Below are 8,397 nucleotides of genomic sequence, written 5' to 3'. Positions count from 1 at the left end.
ATTAAAACTGAATGTCCTGAAGTCTGTGCACAATGAGCTGATTTTACCATTTATCCAGCCCCTGTGCCTTGGTATCCAAGCTGTTTCAGGATTACCATCAAAAGGGGAACTGAAATATGGGAGAAATAGCCAGCATTTAAAATTATGCTTAAATTGTGATGCATGTAATCAACTCTTATCCCCCTCATCTCCTTTAGAAGGAAATCAAATCTACTTCTCTTTTCTCATGCAACACTCAAGGTGATATGTTTATCCCTTAAAATGGCAGCCACCATTTTGAACTGTGTTCATCTTTTTTATAGATGGTAGATGCCGGGAGAACATTCAACATGTAGGGGCTGGTACACTTGGACACAGCATGGGTTGGAATTACAGGAAAGCGAAAAGTAGTTTGAGGATTAAGGGAGTGAATATAACAGATTAAATGGTTTCAGGTTTATAACAGATAGAATCAAAATAAGTACTTAGCTAGGTTTGCCTGGAAAACTGACTGAAAGAGACGGCTATAAATATTAGAGTAAGAGTATTAAGTGCAAAGCTGTGAAGGTTTTGAGATATTATCCTATTTTCAAGCTAACCAGTTAGCCTGTCACCTCTTCTCTGTCTCTATCTCTCCCTCTTTCTTTCTATTTCTCTCTCAAACACACACATACTCACACTTGTACACGTACATGTAGAAGAACCCCAGACCTCTGCATCAGAGAACAGACTTTGTGTTTGCTGACAGACTAATCTTATAGCACTGGATCCTCATGATCCAGTTTCCCAAGGGGCCAGACAATGAGACCTAGATGTCACCTCTATGGGCAAATGGGAGTTGTACCACTGGAGAGGAATCATAACATCGGGAGACTCAGAGCATATACAGGGTGGCTGGCACAGCGACTCTTGCCCGTCTCCCAGAGAGAGAGAGAGAGAGAGAGAGAGATTGAAAGAGAGATTTGCTCTGGAATGTAAACAAATCCTCTCTGAGGATAGAAAATGTCTCTTCCCTGAAATGTTAGCAAATGACTCCAGAGCAACACGGATCTCTAACTTCCAAATCATGCTTACAATTTAATCATTCAGTCCTGACCAGGCAGAAACATGAAAATATTTACAGAAAGTAGAGTTGTTTCAAAACAATGAGAATTTGCTTGGCAGCCTGATTTGAAATGGGTTGGTTCACATGCCAGGGGAAAAACAAAGAAAGAAAACCAAATAAGCTGTTAGAGGATAGGAATGAGCTCTATGTTTTTATTACCTCTCTTTTAATCCAATGTTGTTTTAGAAGTAGATAATATTGAAATATAGAATATAACAGATTAGACTATGCTCTTTTCACCCAACTTTACTGTAACATATTTTGAAAAAATATGGCTCATAGAATTCAACCATAAAGTAATTTCACTTTGTCTTCCAATATCCCTTTGCCTCTGGATTAAAAACTTAGGAATTCAATTTTTTTTCCTTCCCCTATCATTAGGCTAAAATCTTAAGGTTAATAAGAATTAATAAAAATAAGCATGAGATTACAAACGACAATTTGAGTCCCCTATTTGAAATATTCAGTCTTCTGTAACAGTCTGTGTGTCCAACTTTATACGTACATATCCTCCCCTCATGTAAAAAACACTGAACATAGCCAAATGATGTCCAGAAAAGGGAAATAGTTACTTACTGCTAAAATTTTCAACTGCTTTATTTCTCCAAAGTTGAAGCTGGGGGGAGAAAAAAAAAAAGTAAGAGAAGCAGCAAATATTTTGCTTTATCAGCAGTTTCATAATTGCCAGGTCCTACGAGTAGTTAAAGCTGAATTTATCTTGAGTGGCACTTTCCTGTGTATGAGGATGGGGAATTTTTCATAGATACATCATTTCTAGAGATGTCTTAACTGCATCCATAGAAAATGCCCTCTTAATTCAACAGGTTGCTTTTCTCCTTCTACAGCACCTAGAAAAGTTGAAATTGACTTTAACTTCTATGAGTTGTATAACCGTTTCAGTTAGTTCTGTTATACAGTTCCTAAGGTGAACCCATGCTGGGATGTTCTTAAGTGTAGCACATGTTTGATTGATGAACAGTCACAAAACCTTTGATGTAGCCAAGTTTCAGGATACAAGAGATCCCACTGGGCCACTTCTCCTTGACTCCTCTCCCAACATCGACCCAGCAGCACATCTTCTCCTTAGATTTCTCAAGCAAAAGTTAGAAACCAGGCGCCTCTGCTTCTGAAACTGAACGGGGAACATACTAAACCCTGTCCTCTCCTTAAGGCCTTTCTCTTCTAACATGAGGTGAAGGAAAAACACTTATCTTCTCTCCCACATAGTGGAATGGAGTCACAGGAACTTTCTGCAAAGGAATCCTTACAAATCCTCTGTTTTACAACATCCCATCTCCTCTTTGGCTTCGATATGAGGAAGGGGATTAAGACTGACTCTCAGCTCCTTCCATTAGTGCATTAAAAAAAATATATTTATTTATTTGAGGGAGAGTGAGAGAGACAGAGAGAGAGAGAGCGCGAGCAAGAAAGGGGGGAGGGTGAGAGGGAGAAACAGGCTCTCCACTGAGCAGGGATTTAGATGCAGGATATACCAGGATCATGACCTGAGCCAAGGCAGGTGCTCAACTGACCGAGCCACCCGGACACCCATTAGTGCATTTTGAAAGGTAGTTTTATTTATTTTTTTAAAAGATTTTATATATTTATTTGACAAGAGTATAAGTAGGCAGAGTGTCAGGCAGAGGGAGAGGGAGAAGCAGGCTCCCCACTGAGCAGGAAGCTCAATGCAGGGCTCAATCTCAGGACCCTGGGATCATGACCTGAGCTGAAGACAGATGCTTAACTAATGGAGCTGCCCAGGCATCCCAATGAAGGTAGTTTTCTTTAAAATATAGACTGCACTGTCCTTACTCTTTCAGCCTAAACTAAGCCAAGGATGTGTCTTATTTAACTTCCTGCTATTATACTATAGGGTCCTCAAATATAGTAATTAGCGCTTGTATGTTTTATTTTTTTTGACAACACAATATGCTGGATTTTCTGATGAAAACGAACAGTTGTCTGTGGACAAATACAGCAATCATTTCAAATGCATTTGAAGAATTTTATATTAAAAATGAAATTTGTAGATATATGTTAAGGATTCCCTCTTATAGAAATAAAGACGGGTTTTCAAGTGAATATTTGGTTCTTCTATACTTGCTGTGTCAACCTGGGTACAGGACCTAACATCTTTTTTTGAGTTTCAGTGGTCTAATATATATAGCTGGAATGAAACTATTTTACAGTGCCTTTGTAAGAATTCCACACAATTTATGTAAAGTTGACAGAGTCTGGCACGTGGAAGCATATAAAATATTGCATATTTTGCTACTAATGTTTCCCACCAAATTGAAATTCTGATATAGGTTGCAAAAAGTAGTTAGAATTCTGTCTCCATTTTTGCCCTGCTAATCTTTCAGTGCAAAACCAATAAAGGTGAAAATCAAGGTGGAGAGAAAAAGAGAACATAAAAAGGAATGGATATTTCTCCTTCTAGATTATCTCTCCAACGAGTAATTCATTATTGCCTGTATCCGTGGTGATTATGACTTTGAAAAACTCTGTATAAAAGGGTTCATAATCTCTATAGCCAAAGGAGGTAAAAATTGAATCAAGAAAAAAAATTAAATACATGGAAAAATAGAAAATTTTTAAAACCAGAATTTGATAAAAATAAAGCACTGATTTTAAAAATAAGATTTTAAAATATCATGTTAGGATGTTAATTTATTAAATATCTATTTTCTTTTGTGCTGAACACAGGAATGGCAAAAACAAATACACCTTTAAACTCTAAAAAGGAAAATTATTTATAATCAGGATTACTTCAAAGAATAATTTTTATGGAAATGAAAGTTTGGCTATCTGGATAATGATTATTAGCCCTGTGAGATTTAATAGATTATTGTTATTATATCAAAAAGAGTATGATTAGGGGGCGCCTGGGTGGTTCAGTGGGTTAAAGCCTCTGCCTTCAGCTCAGGTCATGATCCCAGGGTCCTGGGATCAAGCCCTGCATTGGGCTCTCTGCTCAGCAGGGAGCCTGCTTCCCTTCCTCTCTCTCTCTGCCTGCCTCTCTGCCTACTTGTGATCTCTGTCTGTCAAATAAATAAACAAAATATTTTAAAAAACATATGATTAGGATTTTAGGAGATACAATATCACTGATTAGTATATGTAAGATAATAACTAATGTTCAAATAACAATACATGCATATTGTTATGCTTGTAAGTGGGAACTAGAAAATAAATCTATAGTGGGGAAGTAGGAAAAGAGCTCAGATGTTACATTTCTCTAATAAAGCTACGAAGTATTTTAGTGAGGGTTAAAACATTCTACTTCAACTGGCTTTTATCATGTAGAAATAGCTAAAAGACTTTATTTATTTTTTTTTAATTTAGACTGTCATAAAGATCAACAGTTTTTAACACAGAGGCCGTAATTTGAATGGTGAAAAAGAAAGTTTTTGAGAAGTTTTTGAGGACTTCTGTTTTTCAGAGAGAGAATTGCTAATATTTCCAAAGTATGATGTGATAGATTCTGAGTTCTGCTAATGAATACAGTTATTTTGTAGATATATTTACACAGCATAACAAAGCAACTTTTGAAAACGTTTTCTTCTTATTATTGCTTTTTTTTTAAAGATTTTTAAAATTTATTTGACAGACAGAGATCACAAGTAGGCAAAGAGGCAGGCAGAGAGAGAGAGAAGGGAAGCAGGCTCCCTGCTGAGCAGAGAGTCTGATGTGGATCTAGATCCCAGGACCCTGAGATCATGACCTGAGCCAAAGTCAGAGGCTTAACCCACTGAGCCACACAGGCACTCTTTATTTTTGTTTTAAAAATATATAGGTGATTCTTTTTTTCATTACATTCGGTTAGCCAACATATAGTACATCATTAGTTTTTGATGTAGTGTTCAACGATTCATTAGTTGCATGCAAAACTCAGTGCTCATCACATCATGTATATTAGAAGATTCTTTACTGTGAAGTAGTATCATTTCCAGCAGTGATTTGCTAATTACATAACAAGGATATACTAAATTTTTAACAATTGTGACAATAATATAGATTGATATATGTTATTACATACAAATATATTCCATTTTAATCTTTAAATCATTGCTGAGAGAATTGTTTGCAATGATAAAAATGTTTCTGCACTGTACAATATGGTAGCCACTAACCACATGGGGGCTATTGAACATTTGAAATGTAGCTAGTGTGTCTGAGGAAATGAATTTTAATTTTATTTCACTTTAATTAATTTAAATTGGAATTGAAATCACCATATGTTATCGGTACCATCCCTATGAGACAATACACCTTTAAAAAATGAACCACATATATTGGAAATCTGATTATCCAAGATACCCGTTACAGTCAAAATCACTCATCAAATCCTTCTAATAATTTCTAAATCATTTGTTGATTTTTCAAAATTGTATGAAGCAACATCACTAGGTAAAGCAAGCTCTTATCTGGTCTCTAGTCTGACAAAAGGAATTGTGAATTGCATAATAAGTACTTATCCTCTCATTTTCCAGCTTCTGGCACTTTGTGCAGCCAGAGGGCACTCAGTTGCTCTGCCACCTGTCCTAGATGGTACCTACTTTACGTCAGTACTTCCCACAATAACTGGTCTCAGAAAGACCTTTGTGACTCTTGATAAAGCTTACAAAAATGTTGCCTGTTTTGTCACCTGCTTCACTGTCCCCAGGAAGTTGAGCTCTTTTGGAAACGTGGGTGAACACAGCACATGCATTCTTTCACCTGTGCCACTAGGTGACCACTCGCAGCCTCTTTGCCAGGACCCAGTAACTGCCACAGTGGCCAACCCTATGCAAATCAATCAGTATGGAAATATTTGAATGTTTTAAGAATTGGTGCAAACTTTGTTGATCACAATCTCTGATTATACAGGCTTAGGTAATTTTTTTTTTAATTCAGCTGGTTATTTCTAGCATTCATCACTTTAGATATCAGCAATAGAGTCTCAGATTGTAGTTTTATATATATTGCTTAGGAAATTCATACATTTTAAGGAACTGCTAATGTTTAAGAGTAGGAATGAAAAATGAGGGGGGAAAGACATGTTTACTCAGTAGAAACAACACCTTTTAACTTTCTGTCTGGATGATTTCTGTTTGGTTGATTTATTAATACATTTTGATCTTTTCTGATGTAGTTTAACATCTGTTCAATTATCATATTCTTAACACACATTTCCTCAGCATGTTTTCTGCTCCATCTTCCCTTTGTTCTCTTGGACAAATTGAGTGATTTGATTTCATTTGGGATGTGCAGTATTAAAGGTTAAGTGGAGATTATGCAAGTGAAGTAAGCCATCAGGACAAAATCGGAGAAGTTCAAAGGAAAAATGATAGGGAAAAGGTGTTCACCATAGAAAGAAAAAGTGGTAGGAAAGGAAAAGGAAGACATATCATTTAAAATCTAGTGTTTTTGACGGATCTGAATAATTTTTTCATAGAATTTTGTCATTCCAGTACTAACCTGGTAAATATAATACCACTATTACCTTACTTAGATGAAAAAAGAAATTATAGTACTGAAATCATGCTGCCAGAGAATATTTCCCATTTTCAGCTTTTTGTGTTTTCTCTAGTTGCTTAAATTTGCAACATAATCTCTTAACTGGTTTACCTTGATTTTCTAATTTTCTGAATGAAAATTAACCTTTTTTTACTTTGAAAAAAAGGATTTCTGAAGGTCTTGCTCATTTTATAATTTTTCCCTTTCAATTTTTCATTGTCTTTATTCTTTTCATTTTTTGCATAGCCTTTAATAAATAATCACAGCATAAAGATAAATATGGGATCTGAGCTGGAATTTGATTTCTGTATATTCTCTTTCTCCACCTCTTATTGCGAAAAGTGAAATTATCAAGCTAAATACTGATATAAAAAGCAGGTATTCTTGGCTAGTATCAAGACCATCTTTAATAGAGTATAATTATTAAAAAATGACCTAAGGAAATCACATACACATTCATAACTTGACCATTTGATTCAGTAGGTAAGATCTATGGGTCACTATTACCACCAATTAATTATACTTAGAACCTTTGTTATATTGAATCAGTAATTTCTGCATTCATATTAAATTTTATTAATTCTCAATTCTGTGTCATTTGTGCAGGTGTCTGTGGACTTCAAAATATAGAGAAAAGATTACAAATTTCCTTTACAGAAATGTTTGAGCAAAGTCAGTTTCAATATCTTTAAATCGAAACACCTAACAATACAAATTTGATTTCAGTGGCTAACATTTTCTTAATTGCATAATGAAATGCAATAAAAAGATTTTTATATATAAAACAGCGGATACAAAGCTAGGAAGCAGAAAATGGCAGGAACAATACTTAATGTTTAACTGTACCCATGAAAACTATTATGACTACAGAATCTTATTCTTTGTGTTTTATATTAGAAATGTAATACATTTCCATCTTCAGAGTCTAAAGCTCGATTCTGAAACTTTAGAAAGATCTCTATCCTCATCTTTCTCCCAACATGTTTCTTTAATAATCAGGACTATTTTGCTAATCTGAGCACATAAAATTTAACTGAGAGAGTAGAAATATCAATTATAGATATTTTAAGACAGAATATTGCTTGCTGGCTTCTTACATCACCCTTACCCATGGTAAAGGTAAACCTCTTGTTATATGTCTTTGGCCACCATTTTATCAGGTTACACACACACACACAGACACACACACACACACATACCCCTCATCTCTTTTTATTTATGACTCTAAAAATATTTTCCCCTACATGGTTTTTGCATTTAAATTTCTACTATGATTTTATTCGAATGGGCTTTGTAGCATAGTACTTTGGACAAGTAACTGGTAGAGAATTATTTCCATATGAAGTACCAACCCCAAATACCTCAGGTAATTATTGGAATGGAGTGAAGGGAGGTTCTAATGGATCAAGCTATCCTATTTTAACTGTACTTATTATATTTCACAGTAGTTACATGGGTCCCTTGTGGATTATATGAATTAATATGCCTCCAAAAAGGAACAGCCTCACCCTTCTCAAAGAGTAGAGATAGTTTCTGTATTTTACACTATCACTTCATAATTTAATGAATGAAAGTTAATTCTCTCCAGGATTATCTATAACTCAGGTGAATCCCATGCTTATTACTGAACCAAAAATATCAGTTATCATTATGCTCTTATTGCAGATTTAGTTTGCTCGGTCTTTGGAAACAATTTGAATTTGAAAATGCCATCCTTAACTCATATTAAGTAAGGAATCTTACTGAAGTAATTACTCCTCACATTCCCTTCATTATTTATCTATCTATCATCTATCTATCTATCTATCTATCTA

The sequence above is a fragment of the Mustela nigripes genome, chromosome 2 (assembly GCF_022355385.1).
Source record: "Mustela nigripes isolate SB6536 chromosome 2, MUSNIG.SB6536, whole genome shotgun sequence".
In the NCBI taxonomy this organism is placed as follows: domain Eukaryota; kingdom Metazoa; phylum Chordata; class Mammalia; order Carnivora; family Mustelidae; genus Mustela; species Mustela nigripes.
This window is presented reverse-complemented; position numbering follows the sequence as displayed.